Here is a 22,883-nt window from a genome sequence, read left to right on the forward strand (position 1 = left end):
GCGTGCGCGTTCTTTTTTCCATCCCTATCTTTTCGGAGAAAATAGCGAGAGCCCGAAGGCTTGCTTGGACAAAGCCGAAAATGTAGCGCGCGCGCGTGCGCGCGTTTTCTCCGGCTCATTCCTGGTTCTCCAGCACCCTCCCTCCCTCTGGAACTGCCGCTGTTTTCTGATTGGCCGCCTGGTGCCCCGGCCAGGTGTCAGCAATAGCAGGAGCTAAGACTGCAAGGAGTGCGGAAGGGGGTAAAGAGGCAGTCTCAAGACGGAGGCATATGGTCGCCTATGGCTATCACTTTTCTTTTAATTCAGTGGTGATAGCCTATAGGCGCTTGCTACCAAAGAAGACCCTGATCAAAGCCAGGGAAAATTCAGAGCTGGCCCCTTCTATGACAGCTGCCATGCTTATGTAAAGGAAGGCGCAACCGGTTCTCTTATCTGACCAGTCACCTTTTGGGACGCTTGCTTTATACTGGAGATACTTTAATTTTGGGTTCGCCTCCTGCTCTTGGTGTCGGATATTGGAAGTACTGGACTGGTGCACACAACTCCAAAGGTTAGAGGGGTTCTCCCCTTCTTCCCCTCGTATGAGTTTAGTTACCTGAAAATGACAAGCAGCTCAAAATGCTCCACCACTGCTTAGACCTGTGGGCAGGGGACACAGAGAGAGATGTTAAGGAATCGTTGAATCAGCTTTTATCTTCAGCTTTGGACCACTTTGCTGAAGAAAAGAGGGAATGGGCTGGAACTGGGGTTGGTGGAGCTAAGAAATCAGAGAAGTTATCTGATAGCTTCCATTTTGCTGCATCTCTCTTGCATTATGCTGAGTGTGAGCATGGACAAGTGTCTGCCTTTTTGCTCTCTACCAATCTCCTTTTTTGCAGTGCCTACTGCAGGGAAAGGTGGAAATGTGTCTGTATTTGGAGAATGATTTTGATGCAATTGCCACTTGGATTCTACTGAAGTATGTCTTAATAGAATTGCAAGCAGCATTTCTTTTATAGGTCTTAGGTGGGTCTTGCAAAGAAGGTATTTCTAGCTCTGATGTAATACCACAACAGGATGACTAGAGATGCTATACATTTAATATATAGTCTCACAAATTCTTTATTTCTTTATGGAATTTATGTCTTCCCAAAACAGGCTTTGCAGATACATCCAATGCTTGGAATAGATTGAAATTATAATTAGAATTGTATGCTTATTACTGACTCAAATGCATTGAAATTTTATGCAGTGAATTGAGTTGTTAATAATCATATAATAAGGTTTGCAGAAAGTGATAGAGCTAAAAAGGATTATAGCTTTTTTAAACAAAACATAGATAACTTTACTATTATTTATTTAAAAATCCATTAAAAGTCAACTTACATTCTGTTAATTGTGTGCTTAGGGTTGTAGTTTTTCTAGTTAAGGAAGTCAATTCAATAATCCATTTTTAGCTAAAATTGCAGTGATTATTAGTACTTTTATTGCTGTTTTTATCCATAGTCTTACATAAGTGTAAGGATGTATACATGAACATAACTTCAAGTACACCTGAGGGCATAGTAAAGTTGACTTTATGATGGCATTCAATTTATTTTGTAAGAAGATAATTATACAATAGACAGCAAAATTTTCAACTATACTCTAGCTTTTTCTTCCTTCTTCTTTCATCTGATTCAATTTAACCTTTAATGTAGCTGGGCCTGGCCAGTAAGATTATTAATTTACATTTATGAACTAATCAGACTAAATTAGTGGCCAGCTGTTTGAGCTTGCAGATTTATGGAAACATCTGAGTACAAATAATTGCTATTTTGCTTTCTGCTAAGAGTGAAATGAATAAATAATATTACAGATTATTGTTACCTTATTTTTGCATATAGCACCTTTAAAATATTACAAAGAAGAGTTATAGTTCTAGTTTACATCAGTGTGAATACCATTTTATGAAGCAAGAACATGTTTTCCAACTTGTGCTCACTCAATCTGCACTATCCACTTTGTATGCTGTGCTTCAATTCCTTGTAATTAAAACTATCCACTATGCTTGGCTACTGCAACTTGTGGGAATGACCACTCTCCTTTAGTCACTGGCCTCCAGTGCCATTTTTCTAAAATGATAGGAAAATGAAAAGATGGAATTTTGAAAAGTTAAATTTATTAATGGCTTGTAATAGAACTTTCTTTTTCTTAGACCAGTTGAAATTGACAAGGATTTCCCACTTTTCCCTTTTAGTTCTTGTAACCAAAAAAAATGGTATTAAAAAGTATGTTTGCGGGACAATTGTGCCAGTCCAGGAGAGTTAAAGAAACTAGTGAATCCATCAACTGAGTCATACAAAGTATTAAATCATCACCATGGCATAAATAAAGGAAGGGGTTGAAATCTCAAAGAGTAGTAGCAGTCATGGCTAGGACTTACGTTGCAAACCATTGCACCCTTACCTGTATTTTGAGACCCTGTGCATAGTCATTCATGCCCTAGTCATCTCTTGGCTTAATCATGGCAACATGCTCTATAGGGGCTACATTTGAAGAGTATTTAGAAGCTGCAGCTGTGCAGGATGCAGTGGCACACACAGTCCTGGGAGTCTCTAGGGCTGCTTATATAACACTGCTACTGCACTAACTGCATTGGTTACCAATTTGTTTCCAGATCAATTCATGTTGCTGGTTGTTGCCTTTAAAGCCATACATGGCATGGGCCCAGGGTATTTGAGGAGCCATCTGTCCTAAATGGGACTAGCCTGCCCCAGTTGCACCAGTAGCAAAGTCCTATTAAGGAATTCCAGCACGAGAGGAAAAGAACCTTTTCCATTGAGGCCCCATTCCTGTGGAACATTCTACTGCTAGAGGTGAAAATGCTTTTGGTCTTCTGTTAAAACTTGTTGGTTGGCCTGGAGCCCCAAGGGAGGCACTCACTGCTGGAGTTGTCTAACTGTTCCATCCATTTCTTTATTCTCATCAGTATAGTTTTTAAAATCTTAATCTGTGTAGTTTTAATGCTTTAATATTTTAATTTCCCCCCACTTCTTTTATAGCTAGTAAGCCCCTCAGAGTTACTTTATAGGGGAGATGGGTGGCATAAAAATTAATAAGTAAAGCAAATAAAATAAATCTGGGAATTTGAGCAAGCAACTGCTTGGCTTGCTTGTTTCTATAATTATATGTTAGTAGGTAAGAAAATAACTATCTAGAAAAAATTGATCTATATCAGTTACTATTATTATATTCATGTATTCTCACCGTATATTCCGGTGTATAAGACAACTTTCTAAAGCATGCAAATCATCTCCGAAGTTGGGGGTCATCTTATACGCTGAGTTGTCTTATACACTGGAAAATATGGTAGTTTCCTGCATATAAGACGACTTTCTAAGCATGCAAATCGTCTCCAAAGTCGGGGGTCATCTTATATGCTGAGTCGTCTTATACGCCGGAAAATATGGTAAATTATTAAAACCAATTGGAACACTAATGTAGCAAAATACTTTAAAATACAACTGTGCTCCATTAAATATATGCTAAGGAATTTAAGCATACAGTATCTAAATGAATGAGTTTAATGAATGTATATTCATTCAATTAAAATGTCTATACTTCTGCAGATTGTTAGCAATTAAGGTTACTTCTTTATTTTGGTGCAATTTTACATTCTAGGTTTGAGAGGCTACAGAAATGATGAAAGCCTTTGTTTAGTGCCAAAATGTAAAATAAATACTATATTCAATAAAACAAATATGATAGAATAGTTCTGTACATTGTTAGAATGCTGAGTTGAAATATTGTACAAACAGACAAAAGAAGTTGACTTATAATTGGATCATGCATGCCATATATGCTAGAAGGCTATTGACATACAGGTAGACCCTGATTTACAATTGGGACTGGGATTACTATTGCTAAGTGATAGTTGTAAAATCTGACGTTACACAAAGCAGCATTGCAACAGCAATCCAGATGGTCTTCATTGCTGTGGTAACCACAAGATGCATGGGTCATTAAGTGAAAAGCAGTGGGAGTCCCAGGTAAGGACCACAGTGATACTGTGTGTGTATGTGGGAAACCTCTGGGATGTCTAGCTCAGGCGAACTGAGCGAGAGGGAGTTGGGGAAGGGTCATGCACACTGCTGCATAGGTGTGAACATGTGTGGGAGAGTATTGGATATGAATGTTTGAGTATATTAGGGAGGCCTAGGAAGGAGGACCTTGCATGGTGTGTAAGAAGGCAAGTGGGAGAAACCTGTGACCAATCTTTTGTGCTTCCATATTGCTATTCCATTTCTGAAGCAGCAAGTGAAGATCACAAATAATGATCACAGCTGCCCTCTATGCTTGCCAGGCCATAAACTTGATCTTGAATATATGAAGCATTTTTGTCAAATCAGTAATATTTACAACATCTTATTGTTCCTCCATCCTGCTGGTGTTGCTGCTAATTTTATACTTATTTTATACTTGCATTAGTCTCTTGTATTTAGCTTTTGTAAGCTTCTTTTAGTTTGCCCTTAATATAAATTTAATTAGATGTTGCAGCAGGAGTCTATACTTTTGCAGTGATAGTAATCACAATAAGTTAATAAACTTACTACATTTGAGAGGTCTTATGAATGTTATGAATATATATTCAAGAGATATATGAATAGGAAAGAAACCAATCACCAATAAAGGTTGTTAATATATTTTTTATGGACCAAAATCCTCAGAGGGGATAAACATCTCTGCAGAAAGAATTCTACATGAAGGAACCTGATGTCTCTAGTTAAAAGCCCTCAAATAGTGTAGCTGAAAAAATTCCAAACAATTAGGATCTTCACTGGGATTTAGCATCTTTGATCTAATCTCATAGAATTCTTTCATTTTTAATGTGTTTTTTATTTGTTAGCATACTTTCCTCTTTTAATATATAAAATTACCTTGAATTTTTATTTTGCTTATAATATACAGGACAAGAATAAATCACTTTAAAGAAAAAGCTATACCTCTGTACATGTATTGATACATTTAATCTGTTTTGTCTACTAATGATACTGATACAATTTTATTTCAGTTCTAGTATCACACAATTTTATGTCTAACAACAACAATAATAATGGATTGACTACAAAAAGGTATTTGACTCTTTGCCACATGACTGGATAATCAAATGCCTAGAAATTACAGAAGTCAGTAGAAACATCAAAAACTTTGTGCAAAAATTGATGGCACAAGAGAAGACACATTTGGTGGTCAATGGTGAGAGACTGGAAAAGATTAATACCGTGTTTACCTGAAAATAAGACTGGGTCTTTTTTTTTTTAGCTCCCCAAAAAGTATCAGGTCTTATTTTCGGGGAACATCTTAGCTCCAGCTCCAACAGCACTGTCCAGCAGGTCCACTTCTTCTGCGGCCAAAGGAGCAGCTTTATTCTGCAGCTGCATTCCGGCCTACATTTTGCATCAGGCCTTTCCGGAAGGCCTATGTAGCCGAGTATCGAGCTATGGATTGAATCCATAGCTCGGTCCTCGGCTGCAGAGGTCTTGCATAACCGAGCTATGGATTGAATCCATAGTTCAGTTCTTGGCTGCACAGGCCTCCTGGAAAGCCCTGTGACTGAGAAATGTAGGTCTGGCTGCAGAAGACGCCTCAGAAGAAGTGGGCTGGCAAAGAGAGGCCTGGCTGCAAGGTAAGTGGGAGCGGGGCATGGGGGGCAGCTCCACCCCCAACCCCCATCCTAGCTTGATTTTTAGGTGTGTGCCTCACTCCAAAACTAGTGGTTATTTTTGGGATAGGGCTTATATTAGCCTCATCCCCCAAAATCAAGCTAGGGCTTATTTTTGGGGTAGGCCTTACTTTTGGGGAAACATATTATTAGGAAATTTCAAGGAAATTCACTATCACCCCTACTATTTGTCGTTGCACTGTTTCCTCTGACAACAATACTGAATAACTCAGGCCATGACTATCAAACATCATAAGCATCTGATAGACTATTCCACCTCCTTTTCCATCCAGCGATTTGAAGCTGGATGGAAAAACATAATCTGAAATAGACTCACTGTTCAACACTGTTCATATATATAGCTAAGACATTGCAATGGAGTTTGGATTGTGCAAATGTGTCATACTATCAAACAAGAAAAAATAGTAAAAACTGAAAGATTCAAGATGCCCCACAAAAATAACATTAAGAGGATGAGGATGATTACTACAAATACATGGGTATCTTTCAAGCTGACAACATCAAGCACACTGAAGTCAAGCAAAAGATTAGAGGTGAATACATCAATAGAGGAAAGAAGATCATAAAGTCCAAAGTCAATGGAGGAAATACCATCAAGGCCATCAATACTTGAGCATTAGATACAGAGCTGGAATAGTGGACTGGACTCAAGCAGAATTAAAAACAGTGGATAGGAAGAAAAATAATGACAATGAATTAAGCCCTTCATCCACATAGTGACATTGACAGACTCTACCTACCAAGGCAAATAAGAATGTTGCAAGTACATCAGATGGTTGAAAAAGAAAAAAAAACTTTGGAAGAATATCTGAAGGACAATGATGAAGATGCACTGAAGTTAGTATATCAGGAAGGCTTACTAATTACTGGAGAGACCAAACTGTCCTACAAGAAAAACCAAATGAAGAACAGAATGGAGGCATGGGAATACAAAGCACTACGTGGCCAGTACATTAAAATAAATACCAGGGAAAGCAGATAATAACAAGACCTGACAATGTCTAAGGGCATTAGAAGACCCAGGTATTAATTCTGGCTGCACAAGACCAAACATACATAGCCAGAATTGAGAAGACAGTAAGTGCTGTCTATGCAAAAAAGCTAAAGAAACAGTGAACCATCTGGTAAGCTCCTGTAAAAAGATCACACAGACTGACCACAAGGGGTGGCATGACAAAGTAGCAACAATAGTGCATTGGAAGATCTGCAAGAATGAACTGGTAGGACCATAAAATAGAGAAAGTAATAGAAAATGAAGAACTTAAATTATTCTGGGACTTTAGAATTCAAACAGACAGGCACCTGCCACATAACACCCCAGACTTAAAAAAGACAAGATAAGATAAGAAAGACAAAAAAGTCTGGTTAGTGGATGTGGCAGTGCCTGGAGACAGTAGAATAGAAGGAAAAAGAACTGGAGAAGATAACAAAATACAAAGATTTACAAATAGAAATAGAACAGCTGCGAGAAAGGCAAGCAAGGGTAGTACCAGTAGTAATAGGTGCAAACCCAAAACAACTGGAGCATCACTTGAACACCATTGACATTGACATATTCTCATTAGTCAATTGCAAAAGGAGGCTTTGCTCGGGACAGCTTCCATACTGCAATGATATCTGTAACTCTGTGCCAAAAATGCCAAACCCTGTCTGAACATCTGGCTGATTGTGCAATGATTAATAATAATGGTGGTGATGATGATGATATCTGATTCATTGATATTTAATAACTACTTGGAACTGCTTATATACTCAGACACTAACTCTTAGGTCCTTGGTTAGGACTTGAATTGTTAAATTGTTGAGTTTACCAGTCCCAGACTGTGAATTGAATTGAAGTAATAATAGTAATAATAATAAAATAATAAAAATATCCAAGCACTGTCTTTTAACTATATATTCGTAGAATTTTGTTATTTTCCTGATATTAGCAAAATCTGGCTATCAATATGTCATGATAGAATACTTTAGTTTCAGGAGTACTTGCTATTGTGAAAAAAAGGATATGCAAACTATTATTGTATAGTAACTGTGATTGTATTATGACCTTTCTATTCAGAGCCAAGAAACAATAATGTTTATGTAACAAAATAATACTTCTACAACATCTGTACAATTTTAAGCTTTCTATATTGAAATATGAATGGTATATACTAAACTAACTCTTTGGTTTTCATTTCTACTAATATTTATCCTTCCTTTTTCTGATACAATATATATAAGAGGATGAGAGTTATGGACATAGATACTCATGATTTTGATCTACTTATTCTTTCAAGAATGAATACACTAGGCAGAAAAAAACATTTGGCTTTGATAATATTTTTCCTTCCTTTTCCTCATGTGTGGTATAATGGATACATTTTTTCTTAATCATACTCATTGTACAGACTCCATCTCTTTTATACATGCTAACCTATATTGCCAATAGGGACTTTTAAAGTTACACCATTAAGTCCTAATTATCACAATCTTACTCTTACCCTATTAGATACTCTACTTCAATTTATTTCTAAATGTGAACTTGTTGAGTGAGATGATTGCACAATCTTGGGGGCAAATTAAAGTTAAATGTGCTAGCTTTTTAGAATGTTTTTCCTGCCAGAATTGTTTAAAGACTTGCCTTCTGTCCTATATGGTTCCCCCCCCACATTTCTCCTACGTACTTCTGGCAATATCCATCAACTATTACTACAAGCTCAAGGATAGAGACTGTAGCTTATTATGTATATTAACAGATGTCTGTGTGGTTTTCTTTCCTGTGTGATAATACTGTACATGAATTCTAAATGACTTGTGAGAAAAATGTAGGAACCACCAAAAGAGGGAAAGAAGAGGTGATAAAACATATTAAAATTGTTCAGCAAAGAAGTAGTTTAAGTAAGATTATATAGTTAAGAACAAAATAGATCCTAGAATCCAAAATGTATCCTTAAAATTTCCTGTTGGGTAATTGGGTCTATTGGGTAGCAGAAAATGAATTTTTCATGTAGTTGAGAAGAAGAAATACATGAAGAAAACAAAAATATCTGGAAATATAAGTTTTGTAAAAAAGGATAGATATAGTTATTATCTCAGTATAGCTGTATGGGTCCAATGTGATAAGGGGATGGATTTAAATTATAACTTTATTTATGAAATTTCTTTAAAAATTGACTACATAAGAAAGTAAACAAAAGAAATTAAAGGCATGAGAAAATAAAAATGAACCATAGTAAAAACCATAGTTGAGACTTTGGAAAAAGTTCAGAGAAGAGCTGCAGACTAAAACATGAAGAGATCAAAGGCCTGGAGACTAAAACATATGAAGAATGGCTAGTCTGAAGAAAAGAAGAAATAGGGGCGACATGATAGCAATATTCCAATATTTGAGGGACTGCCACGAAGAAGAGCGCGTCATACTATTCTCCAAAGCACCAGAGGGCAAGACAAGAAACAATGGTTGGAAACTGACCAAAAAGAGAAGCAACTTGGAATTAAGGAGAAACTTCCTAACATTGAGGACAATTAACCAGTGGAACAGCTTGCCTTCAGAAATCGTGGGCTCTCCATCACTGGAGATTTTTGAGAAGAGGCTAGACAGTCATTTGTCTGAAATGGTATAGGTTCTGCTGGACTAGAAGACCTCCAAGGTCCCTTCCAGCTCTATTCTATTCAGAAACAATTTGCCACCATTCACTATATCTCTAAACACATTTTTATATTTACAAACTATCCTTGCTTCCATCAAGTCCATGTAATGTTTTATACTGTTTTCTGTTCTTTAAGTGTTTCACTTTGCTAGTGACTCTTCTAACTCCATCCAATTACAATTTACTCACTTTTTTCATTTTTTCATTGCATATCGACTCTTTCATCATATATTTGTTTTGTGAATCAATGCATGTTAATTTCCCTTCTATGATTAAATAATGTTAACATACTTCATTTATATTGATCACTAATTCTTGCATTCAGTTATAGTCACTCAGCACTGATTATTTCTTGAACCTATCTATTCTTGCCTTAACACAAATAACTTCTTAATTATACCATTCCATTATATTTAATTTGATTTTATGTTTCTCATCACATACCCATTTCTTTCTTTCAGATAACAAAGTGGGTATAAACAAATACTCATCTTCACAATGGATACATTCACTATTCACTATCTTTCTACTATCTTTTCAGATCTTAAAAATTCTTAATCAGTTAAGTAAGCATTCTATCAAGGTACAAAAATTCATATACCTTTTCTAATTTTTCCCATTATTTACATTTTACTTTCACTCATTCATTTTTTCAGTCTATCTGGGTCTTTAAAAGATTAATTTTCAGAACTATCCACTATTCACTGCAATTTATCTAATTGTACTATTCACATACAATTTATCAAATATGATTATTAATCCTTTGGATTGTCCACCAATAGCACAGTCCTGTCTATACACAAAAGTAAATACACATGTACATTCCAAATCAACATATCCATAGTGTAGTGTCAAGTTTCCTTATGTACATTTCTATATCTATATACTTTCATTCTAGACAATTTAAACAGTATTTTTCTTCCCATTCAGTTGGTTGAAAACTTCTGGCTTATATCCATTTGCAAAACAATGTTTTATTTTCATCTAAATATATTTGCATTTTCTTTGCTTGTTACAAGCGCTTTCCATCAAACTATAAATCTTAATATTTCGCTGGCACTAGTTCTTACTTTTGCCATACCTTTTAATTGCTTTTATTATAATTAAATCTGTACCTTCACATCTTCACATGATTTTGTCAACTCTTAATTCAGAAGATACAGCCAATTGGATAGATGATGTCGTATCCCTCCGCCTCTGTTGAGATAACTGTTCAGTTTTGACATAGATGGCCTGTTTTGATACCTCTTTCAAACCAGCGGTCCTCTCCGTCCAAAATATGGACTTTGCTGTCTTTGAAGGCCTTTGTCTTTTAAATGCAGATAGACTGCTGACTCTTGTCCCGATAGTTTTGTTCTCTTATGTTGTGCCATTCACTTATGAAGTTGTTGTTTTGTTTTCCCAATGTGCAGATCTGTACATTATCCATACATATATTCTCGCTGATCTAATATGGGACAGCAGTTTTGCTGGCCTTGTTTGCAAGGTGTGGTAAAAATACAGTAACAACAGGGGTTTTTTTTGCATTCATTACAAGGTAGAACCACAAGTGTAGGATCAGGATGTTGCAAGACGCCCATAAACTATGTATCCAAACTTTAATGCAAGTAAGTTTTTCTTGCTATATGTTTATTATTGGTTCTCCTAGAAAGATTGGGAAGAAACTATTATTAATCAAGTCAAGGATTTAGGGTCGCAAAATTATTTGACCAAGCCATAATCTAGAACAACTTATGCCTGTTTTCAGTAAATGGATTTGTTAGTCTTACTGTCATGTTTCCTATAGATGAAACCCATTAAAGAACTTCAAGGCAAGAATTCTTCCTTAAAGAACATTTTATTCAGGAAACAGAGTATCAGCACTACATAGTTGAACCAAAACTAGATTCCCTTCCCCCAGATATAAAGTAACAAGTTGCAAGTCCCACCCCACAAAGCAGTCATAATTCACATTTTCCAATTAGCCCAGAGCATGGTCTCTCTCCTCACCTCCTCAGACTGCCAAAACGTTATTGGTTTGTGTCCTTGAGTTCCCACAGAGCTGCATTATTATTATTATGGCTAGCTGAGCTCAAGCATTCACCCCATTCCCCCTTCAAAATCTGATCTCTAAACAGAAGAAAAAGCATGTTAAAAGCAAACTAAAAATGGCTGCAATTTCCATCAGTTGTCAGAGCAGGAACATCCATTGTTACAGCATTGACACTTACTCTAGCTGCTGCTGCTGCTTTTGTTTTAAATGGCTGTAAGATAATTTGTTATGCTTGGAAGACTTCTACTTTGCTGCTATTCCACTTGAGAAAGGATAAGCAATATGGGCTTTATTTTATTCAGGAGCTCAGACAAAAAGAAAACTGCCTAAGGGAATGGCTCCTTATTTATTACAGAGATAATAGATGAAAACAGCATAAAATACATAGAGGACTTTTGTTTGGTTTGGTTTTTTTGTTTTGCTTTTAGAGAGAGAAATTAGGTTTTTAATTGTGAACAATAAATCTGAAAGAGTTGAAAGACTGTCTCATTTCTGCAAAGGAAAGAGTGCTGCATGAATGGGCTAATCTTGTCTCCTTAGCTGGAAAAAGCTGACTGAATGTTCTTAGCAGAAACCAATCACCCTTGATGTTATAAAGATTCTTCATGAAATTCCATTTTTGGCTTCTGATTTAAATATACAGTATTCAGTAGGAGGATTAATAAGGATTCTACATGTTCATAATTATATGTGCTGAGTACACACTTTGAGAGATTCAGAAACCTGCACAGCACAAATAGTGTTTTCTATTATCTGCAGATTTAACATGCATAGAAATTGTATTCAAATATTCAATTAAACATAAAGTTAGTCCAGACAGTAGATGCCATATAGCTAAGAAAGCCATTTGAATTTAAATATAGACAGATTGAGAAGGATTTGCACAGCAGTAGGAGTGTTCCCCAGCAGGCATGGACGTAAGGCAGGAATTGCTATGGTAGGAAATGGGACAGAGTTCCACTAGGAGTATCACCGTTATGTAATAACTTCCATGAGTTCCATATTGCTATTGCAGCCAAAAAGAAAAAGGAAGCTTTGGCTTTCATATGAGATTTAGCCAAGAAAATAGAACGGTAGTATGGAAAGAATATATAATTATCACATATGTATCTCTGTGATAAGCATGCAATCACTACAGGTTTGGTAATATATATCCATATCCATATAATATCTGAAGGGGAAATGGGAGGAGAGAGAGTAGCCCAAACAAATTCAGTTCCAAATCTGAATTTTACTTTACTGATAATGTCTGTGCTGTGAATAGGGTGTAGTCCTCATTGGCAGGTATGAAGCTGATAAAAAAGGAGAAATCTAAAAAGCACCCAGGATAATTTGTTAAGACTGAAGAGATTTTGGATGGAAGTATTACTGCAGTGGTTCTCAATCTATGGGTCGCGACCCCATTTGGGGTCGATCGACCATTTCACGGGGGTCGCCAAGCAAGGCAATCCGCCATTTTTTCCCCTTTTCCGGCGGATGCCTTACCTCCCTTGGACTAGGCCAGCTGGTGGCCCAGCCAAGTGGTCAGCCTGCTCCGTCTCTGCTGCTTGCCAGCTACGCCTCCGCCGGCGCAGGGGGTGGCACCATGCATGCGCAGCGCTCCCGGGTTGGGTAGTCCTCGACTTACAACCGGTTTAGTCCTTAACTTACAACCAGTTTAGTCCTCAACTTACGACCGGTTGGGGGTCGCGGCATTAAAAAGGTTGAGAACCACTGTATTACAGGAACTAAGAATTTGATTGACAGCTAAAAATGCTATAATGGATAATATGGACTAGACAGTTCCAGTGGCTGATGTAGATAGACTTTTATCATTACTCACAATGAAGGGTTTTGGTAAAGCTAAAATGAACTGAGCAGTTTACACTGATAAGGATTTATGTGATGTTAGTTGAGTCTCTGAAACATTCAAGGATATTGTTCAGAGAAGAAGAGTGCTGATACTCTTTTGGTCAATGGACCAGAAGGCTGGAAAAACAAAAGGTTTATTTGTCTGAGGAACATTTGCCAATCTCAGGTTCCCTATCAGTTCTGTAGATTATGAAGAATGCTTAACACGCAAAGATTAATTTTGTAATGTTTTTTTATTAAAATTTGATAGGAAAATATCAATGGCCCTGGTAAATAATGACATAGGGAATGTTTACATATGCTAGCTATAAGGCTCATATTATATCATGATGTGATATTATGCCTCTAGGAAGAAAAGTTAGTCTGCAAGAAAGAAAATAAATAAAAAATAAATTGCTTTGTTAGACAGTGCTTGGTTAAAAAAGGATGCAAACTGTTCAAACAGAAGAATGCAAACTAATTACTACTACTGAAAATGGAACAATGACAGTGTTTGTACAATCTGATGAGGCTTGAATAATATATAAATTGCTTCTTTCTTATCTGTTAAATGACAAAAGAGTGTGCTGGGGGGGGCAGAGATTTCTGACTCTTCTTGTTTCAGTTAGATTCTGGAACTTACTATATAAGAATTCATAGTCACAGAAATGACTTAACCATAGAAGGCATTCTTTCCTTACCAATGTCTACAACGTAAGTCCTTTCAATAGTTCCGAGAAGACTCCATACCCATTTGCACTACTCAGGTGACCCTGAAGACAAAGATAAGCCTCCAGGTAGCTTTGACAACTTGTTAAAAGAATGCAAATGAACAGCATTCTGCAAGAAGTGTAAATCCTTCCATTCCCCACCATCCAGTCAGAGCTGAAGAAACTTCTTGGATGAGAAGCAAAACATCTTCGAAGAAAAACAAGAAAGTCCAGTTGCCTCATGAAAAAGCATCTTTGGGATAACTATGACCTGGATGACGAGAATCTCCATAGACATCAGCGAGGAATAGTTTCTGCTGCTATTTTTAGGAAAGTGAAGGGCTTTGTGTGCCTTGGTATTGACTTTGGGTTATGGGTCCATTTTCTTCCAGTTCTGCTTACCTATCCCTTTCCGCTAGTCCTCTTAACATAACAATCTGCTTTTGAGTGGCAACAATCAAGAAACAATCTGTTTTTGAGTGCTCTTTATTGCAGATTTAAGAGCACATATTTTTGTGTATATTCCTTGAATCCAAAATTGTTCACAATGGTAGTTCTACTCCTAAAATCAAATGCAGGATAACCTTAGGCCACGGTGCAATGGTTAAAATGAATAAGATCTGGAAAAACAGAGATATTGATATAAATACAAAAAGCAGGCTAGTTACCACAATAGTCTTCCCTATAATGATGTATCAGTGTGAGAATTGGACATTAAGAATAACAGAATTGACACCTTTGAGCTTTTGTGCTGGCTTAAATTATTGCATATACCATGGACAGCCAGAATAACTGAGAGGTGTTAAATCATATAAAACCAAACATATTACTAAAAGCATTGGTACATCTGATTTGCTTTGGCCATATCATGCATGAAAATTCATTGGAGAAGATAATGATGCTAGGAATGGGGCAAGCAAAGAACACACTAGCTTGATAACATCAAATCTGATACAAAGTTGAATATCCAACAGATGAAAGAAGTTGTGCTTGACAGAGTAGCATGGACAGCATTTTCCTATAAAGTCACCAAGAGTCGGACACAACTGAATGGTTAAAATAATAGCAAAATTGTTTTGCTGGGAAATGGGAAACATTTGCCAGTAGAAGTACTGATTTCGTGGAATACCTTTAATCAGATTTGCATTCATATTAGAAACAAACAAACAAACAACAAATAAATAAAATTGTGACTGCCAGGGGAAGTTTTGTTCTCTCCCAAAATAAACAAAAATGGCCATAAAAGCAACTAGGACCATAATGAGTTAAGTCCTGCAGTGGGTCACTTGGAGCCCTTCAGGTTATTCTTTCTTTCAGTTACTTCTCAGTGTAAATGTTTGCATAGATTATACTACTTTTCATCAGCAAACATTATCTTTCTTCTGGATCACTTTGATCAAACTTCAGTCTGCTCTTTTGAAGGCTCCAGCATGAGAACTTTCCTCAATGACCGAAAAGTAAATCATCTGTGAGGCAGGGTACTGGATGACACAAGCATCACATGGATATGAGAATAACTTTAAACAACACCAATCTGTTGATCTCATTGAGAATTCTTCATAGAGGACTTGCCAAGAAACCTAATAGTAAAGAGTACAGAAGATGACATTGGTGGAAATAAGAAGCAAAAGGGGCTGAAACATTTTTGAAGTCCAGAACAAGATAATATAATGAAACAGCACCTAAGGCAGATACATTGCTAAATCACTGAAATATAAGTAAGGGGAAGAGGTAACAAATCAGATTTTAAAATCTCTGTTATTATAGCCAATCTCAATATAAATAGTTTTTTTTAAAATGTATTTTATTGGTTTTATAGTTTTAACAAAAAGTGTTTAAGACACACTGTGGTGTTTGGGTAAACAAAGATTCCAACATAAAATCACACAATAACAGCTCAACTTAATACATTCGCTATCATCTCTCTATTTCCCTCAAGTAACATAGTAAATTTAATATATTTCATTTCTATCCTAAATTTCTATTATTACTAAACCTGTTTATTAAAACTTTAAATCAATTTCAATTACCATAATCAGATAGTGTTTTACATCAACATATTATCACTTCAAATACCTCTTGCAAATATATTCAAGTTCTTAATCCCTCTCATCCCTTTTTTTATCACCAATCTTATTTATTTCTTCTTCCAATAATAACTAGTTTAGTTAAAAAAAACAATATTATCATATCTTATCAAATCGTATTATTATACACAAACATCTCTTAAGTAATTAAATATTACATATGTATATAGTCATAGTTTTCTTACTTCTACATCTAAATCATTATCCTTAACCTTTCAGCCAATAAGTCCATTTTTGTTACTTATAGTAGTCTTTGACTTAATTCATTTCCATTCATTAAAGAAACCAAATGCCATCCAATTAATTATCATACCATATCAAAACGTATTATTATACACAAAAATCTAATTAATTAAGCATTTCAAAATTCCAGTCTAAATCAATCTATTATTCCAAGGAATGAATTCTTAGTCTCTATAAAGCCAAGTTTCTTTTTTCACTCCATTAACTTTCATATTTCCATATCAAATTTCCATAAAACAAAAAAGCCATCAAACTAAATTAAACACACATAAATATAATTGTAGATTTCTTACTTCTAAATCTAAATCATTATCCTTAAAACAATCATAGAACCAACATTGCCTTTTAATCCATTAAATAGTTTTTACTAATTTAAACACGCATGTATAGAATTCCATTTTTCCGTTCTAGATCATTATTCTTAAAACAATCCATGAAGTCAACATTGCCTTTTACGCCATTAAAGATTTTTAAATTTGTTTTTCAGTCTAATTCTGGGTTTCTTTCTATGCCACACAGACTTCCATAAAAATGCTTCCCTTTCAACCAATAAATCCATTCTCAATGCTTGTAATAATCTTTGAGCAAATGTACGTCCCTTTCTCTGAGTAAACTTCTTTTTTTCTTTCAACCAATAGATCAGTTCTTATTGTTTGTAGTAGTCTTTGAGAAAGTATAAATCTCTTCCTCTGCAGTAAATGTCTTTTTCTGTTCTCTTTGCAATATAGTTGCTTTGTATTTTGAAGTCTTAGTCTTTGCTTCTTCTGGTTCTCTTAAGTTGCTGAAGAGGGGATTGTCAGATAAAATAAATTCCACTTCTATCTCTGTAGATTCCTCTTCTGGTACATTTTGATTTATGACATGATCAGTTGTAACCTGGACATCAGTTTGAGCATATGTAGTAGAGTCTCTGGATCTTAATTCTAAAGCACATTTTTTAAATGTAACACAAATATCTGCAGTGGCCTCATAAATCTTTTCCAATATAAGTGCACAGTTCAGTTGTATCTGAGGTTTCTCCATTTTAATACTCTTAAAAGGAAATCTCTTTTTCTTTTTTGTAGAGGCTTTGTTTAATGTAAAAACATCCACCCCCACAGCTTCACAGATGCACAGCTTATCTTTAATCTTTAAAGTTCATAAAAAAAAGTAAGCAAAGTTACAATATTAAATTTTTGCCACTAGATGTCCTCAGTGAGTTAGGAAAGTTTTTTCCAAAAATCAATTCTTTTTTTTCCTATCTTTTAAGGCAGCGGTTCTCAACCTGTGGGTCACGACCCCATTTGGGGTCGAACGACCGTTTCACAGGGGTCGCCTAAACCACCGGAAAACACATATTTCCGATGGTCTTAGGAACCGAGACACTGCTGCTCTATCCGTCTCCAGGTGAGGGGAGCAGGAGGCGGAGGAAAGCCCGGAGCCTCATTCGGGCACTGCTTTTGGAGCTCACAGATGCTGGCCCGGCTCTGACGTGTTTCGGGGTAGAGGTTGTCTGCTGTGTTGCTGCTGGGAGCCTCAGCTGGCTAAAGCACCTTTCAGAGAAAGAGCCCTGCTTTCCCTTGCAGGGTGACCCAGCCAGCAGCGTCCTACTCTCGTCGTTTCAGGGAGGAGGGAGAGGAAGAAGAAGAAGAAGGCATCCCCCTGGCAGGCTGCTACCTCTGCCTCCTTGCAACAGAGAAGTGCTTTGAGGCAGATGGCAGGTTATAAAACTGATGCTCAGCTCAAAGGAGGGATGGACAGGCCTCTATGGGTAGACGGGTAGCTGGACGGCTAGGAAAGTTCCCCGACTTTTCTGCTGTGGAGGAAGAAAACCAAGCTTCGAGATCTCGCGAGCAGGCGCGGAGACGCAACTGAGCTTGCAACAAGCCCGGCAAGCTTTACGTTGAGGCAGGCAGTTTATAAAAGGAAGGAGCAGTCTTCTCATGCTCCGGAGTGGGGGAGGGATGGTGGTATGTTTGTTTGCTTTCCTGAAAAAGCTTCTCAGACCATCTCCATTGCTAAAAAAAATGCCCTTGCTTTCCTATGATGTTGAAGGTGTCCTACATTAGGAAAAAAACAAAACATAATCCCCATGCAAAAACAGTCCACCCGTGATAATGCAAAACCTAATGAAGAGCATAGCTGTTTTTATTACTCTTATCAAACTCTGAGAAGTAAGTTGATGGCAGTTGCTGCACAGGAGTTAACTGAGCTCCCAGATAGCCCATCCTCACACAATTGGAAGTTTGCATTAGATCCCCTAAATTCCCAATGATAGATCACACTAATGATAAATGTGGGAGCTTTGTTCCTACTTATGTGGTGGGCATAAAAGTATAGTAGCTTTTTCCTCTTTTCCCACGGCAGCTGATTCCCCCCTCCTCTGAGATCCCTGCAGCCCTCCTTAAGACAGCACATACTTTTTGATTTCTGCTGCTCGATCCCTCCTCCTCCCCTCCCCCTTGATGGTTTCCTACTTGTGGGATGCAGGGGAAGGGAGCACCATTTCACTACAAGTGGGAGAAGGAAAACTGGTCCAGGCAGTGAAAAGGGAAGAGTTCAAGGGGAGGGCTTTGGAGATGAAAGCTGCTTTGGGTGAATGTTTTGGTCTGCAGCATGTGTTTCCCTTTCTCCTCCTGCCTGCCTTTTCTCTGTTTCCTAATGTGCCTCTGGAAAGCTGGGAAGGGGGGGGGGGTGCAAAATGAATCTGCTCCTAGTGTGGAATCAAGAAGCTCCAAGGGGCCTTTTCTTGCAGTTGCTGCAGTAATGCTCCCCATTCTTCCTGCCCTGGCTGCTACACCAAAAGCAGTTGATTATTGCTCAGTGGAACCAGCAATAGGGTGGGAGGAAGAAATGGATTTCCCTTCTGCTGCCTCTGCCTCAGTGGACAAGACCTCCTTCCAAAAATCTCTTAAGATTCTGGCAGGCACAGCTCCAGAATTGAGCTATGCTGGCTCAGAAATTCTGGGATTTGAAGTCCACGAGTCAGAAAAGAGCCAAGGTTTTCCTTCTGCCTTCTTCAGAGAGAGAAGCTCTGAAGGTCATTAGGATCAATTGTCCTGGAAGGACAGGGGTCCTCTTCCACACACTCAGTGAATTTCAGCTGGAGATAGAAAAATGGACAGTGGCTAAGGCTGAAGAGGCAAATTGTGTGGGCCACATCACACACATGGACAACAAATGTCTACAAGTATAGCTCCCCTTGAGTATCACCTCAACTAATCCTTATTTTCTCCCACCCCATAAGCACTCCCCCCCATACACAATCATATTAATTTTTCACAGGTCATGCTTAACCTAATCAGGCAACTTCAAGGGCTCATTTAAAGAAGAGAAAAGGTCAGGTCTCCCTTCAGAGCCATAGGTGGAACACCCACGCTTCAAGACAAAATTTCATTTATTTGTAATTAGAAATAAATATTTCACAATATATAATTATATATTGTTTTTGTGATTAATCACTATGCTTTAATTATGTTCAATTTATAACAATGAAAATACATCCTGCATATGAGATATTTACATTACGATTAATAACAGTAGCAAAATTACAGTTATGAAATAGCAACAGAAATAATTTTATGGTTGGGGGTCACCACAACATGAGGAACTGTATTAACGGGTCACGGCATTAGGAAGGTTGAGAACCACTGTTTTAAGGTATAATATGTATGTATGTGTATATATATATATATATATATATATATATATATATATATATATATATATATATATATATATAGAAATAATAACATTCTTAAAAATAAAGGAAACCTTTTCCTTCTCTTTTTTTTCCCTTTTTTGTGTCCAGTTTATAGCCTTTCAGTGTTTTTAAAATGCCTTTCTTCCCCCCCAAAAAGCAGAAGCCGCCTTTCCAAGCCAGGGAAATAATTTCAAAAGCTCTTTACAGGCACACAAACAAAGAAAAAAGCAGAATAGAGAGAAAAATAAGAAAAAATTCTCACCCACGGTGGCACTAGATGTTTTCTGACTTACGGTCTGAAGCGGCAGGGCGATCGGCCATTTTGATGGCCGATCTTCTTCTCCGTCGGCCCTCAGAGATTCGTCCGGACAGCTGGAGGAGCCGCCGCTCCTCCTCAACCGTACTGCAGCTTCCTCGACAGAAGTTGCACCCTCCAGGGTGACTTTGGACCCGTATAAGGGTCCACCGACGAAGGGAAACCTAGTCGAGGAGTCTCCCCGTGCAACTAGTGGCGCCGTGAACCGGAACCGGAAGCCAGTATAAATAGTTTTAGCCTTTGTTAGAATAAATGATCTGAGTTTGAATCTAGGCTGGCTCCTCCATAGAACACATAGTTACCTGGAACAGAGGCGATTTATTTTGACAGAATAACATGCACTACAGCAATTAAAAGGAAGGCTATAGTGTTAAAGTTGTCAAGTGATTACCTTTATATCTTTTTCTTTGTTCATACCAGATCTGTCTACTAGGAATTATTGGATATTAGCCGAGTGGCCAGATAGGGTGCTTGGTGTTTAGACATCCTGCTGAACTTATGGTGTTTTCCACTATTTACTGTATCAATTGGCTTCCTGCTTAATTTATATTGCAGCTGGAGATGACAATTCAAGAAGGGATCTTTTGTGTATTAATAGATGTAATCTCTGGTATCTAGAGTAGCTGTCACCTTTGGCCAGTTTCATCCTCTTTTGATGCCTTGGTGTTGACCTTGGAGGTTAGGGGAGACTTATCCTCTCTCCCTCCCTTCCTCCCTTCCTCCCTCTATCATTATACACTATGTGTTCACATAATGAATCTCACTAACATCGTGTTGGTTACACTTTCAACCAACTATAGCTTCCAATTTGCCTTCAAAGATGATGCTATAGAATATGTTCCTATAATGAATGCATACATTTACTATTATGATCTAGGTAACCTGACATACCAGCCTGAGTTGGGCAAAGGTCCCTGGTCATAATTTCTACCAGCAGAATTAGACTTGGTCCTTCAAGAAGAGAACAACCCTATCTAATCCTACAACTAACAGTAATTATTTTTGAGCCAAGATATTTTTGCAAAAATTAAAAACTCAATCTTTTAGCTTGTTTGTATCCATTCAAACCTTCACAGACTCTGAATATGAATTTAGATCACATATAGTATCTCCAGGTTGGTCTGGAATGGTGATATATAATTCAGTGTTATTAGCACATTAATGATATCCCATCCAAAGTTAATAAATGATCTCTCCCAGCAGTTTCATATAGATATTGATAAACAGTGGAGAGTGCTGGGTCTTGGAACTTACTACGTAGACTCCACAGTTCCACCCACCCATAGGGGAACTTCCCATTAAGGAGTTGCAAAATGGTGTGCTAAATTCCCTGTACCCATAAATGGGCAGGATCCCAAGGATGTTAGCATTAAAAGTCTCCTATCTTCTAGGCCTTAATGAAAATCATTGACCAGATCAAAACATGCTGTTTCCTCAAAAGAGAAATTTGGACCTGGCACTAGTTCTCTGTTTATTGAGAGTAGCTTTTTCAAAAATTGGACTATTGCTGCCAATTTTAAAGTCAGTAGTATCTCATTCCATGTTAAAGAAGCGTTTACTATCTATCACACTTACCCTCTTATAGTTCTTGCCTTGCTATTCAAGGGAATCAAAAGAAACATGTACTAGTATTCATACCATAGAGAATTCTGCCCATTTCATATTCCCCAAATCATATTAATTCCAGATAATTTTCTCCAAGAAATTATTCCAATTATCACAATAAATTCTATTCAAATGATACTTAATCAATGTTTTTCCAATAAAATTAGGTTATATAGTTTGATATAGTCATAGATGATGTCAAAAGAAGTACAGACTAGGAAATCTAAAAAGATTATTCTCTAAATTTTTAATCAATAGTAAATAATATTAAATAAAATGGTAAATATAAACTAATTCTTCCTAATGAATCATAATTCTGAGGCTGCTTATCTTAAGCAAATACAACATTACACAGTATGTTTTACTGGGGAAAAAGTGGATGAAAGCTATTAACTTAAGCATATTATTTATCATTTAATTTAGATCTGGTAACATTTTAATATTCATTAAAAGATGATATCTTAAACAATAAACATCTTAACACTTACTACTGTAAGCAGAATGGGAGAAAGGGATGAAATGCTTTAAGAAAGAGTAATATAGAAACAGAACTGCTAAACAATAGTTATTAGAATAGTGGCACGTGTGTTTATCAATTCTAAATTAACATCATTGTGATCCTATGAAAAACCAGCAGTTCCTTTATCATATGATACTTAACAGAGAAAGAGAAAATAAAAATGGAAAACTGTAAAATATATGAAATGTAGGATTGTTTTGGAAATATCTAATCATAAAATAGTCATAACATTTGACATGGATATTTTAGTAACTGTACTAAGAAGTATGGTTCAGCATAGCATGGTTGTGCAAAGCTTTAGAAAAGGACACTCTGAATAGGGTAAACTCTAGGAATATTCATACATTTGAAGGCAACTTTTAATTTTACTCCTAGGGATAAATTAAAGAAAAAATAGTAGAATGTACCTATTGAGATAAGATATGGTATAGCTTAAGACCCTGAACAGTGTTAATCCCTCCAAATTAGATATAAGAATGGAAGAAAGGTGACTATAAATATGTCCAGATTATGGTACCATGT

The 22,883-nt window shown here is 36.9% G+C and overlaps 1 protein-coding gene across 7 annotated transcripts in view; it reads left to right on the forward strand.

Annotated features, from left to right (window-relative positions):
• Window positions 1–227: 227 nt before the first annotated feature.
• LOC120304946 (myosin VIIA and Rab interacting protein) overlaps window positions 228–22,883 on the forward strand; it is a 104,571-nt gene continuing 81,915 nt past the window's right edge. For 3 of the 7 annotated variants that reach the window (XM_039336077.1, XM_039336072.1, XM_039336079.1), the window contains exon 1: window positions 230–550. The gene's annotated coding sequence lies outside the window, so the exon portion shown is untranslated. Of the gene's footprint in view, window positions 551–22,883 lie in introns of all 7 variants that reach the window. The other 4 variants (XM_039336075.1, XM_039336080.1, XM_039336071.1 and 1 more) reach the window with 4 other exon arrangements.

This window comes from Crotalus tigris, unplaced genomic scaffold (genome assembly GCF_016545835.1).
Source record: "Crotalus tigris isolate CLP2741 ecotype Arizona unplaced genomic scaffold, ASM1654583v1 scf7180000017666.27876245, whole genome shotgun sequence".
Lineage (NCBI taxonomy): Eukaryota > Metazoa > Chordata > Lepidosauria > Squamata > Viperidae > Crotalus > Crotalus tigris.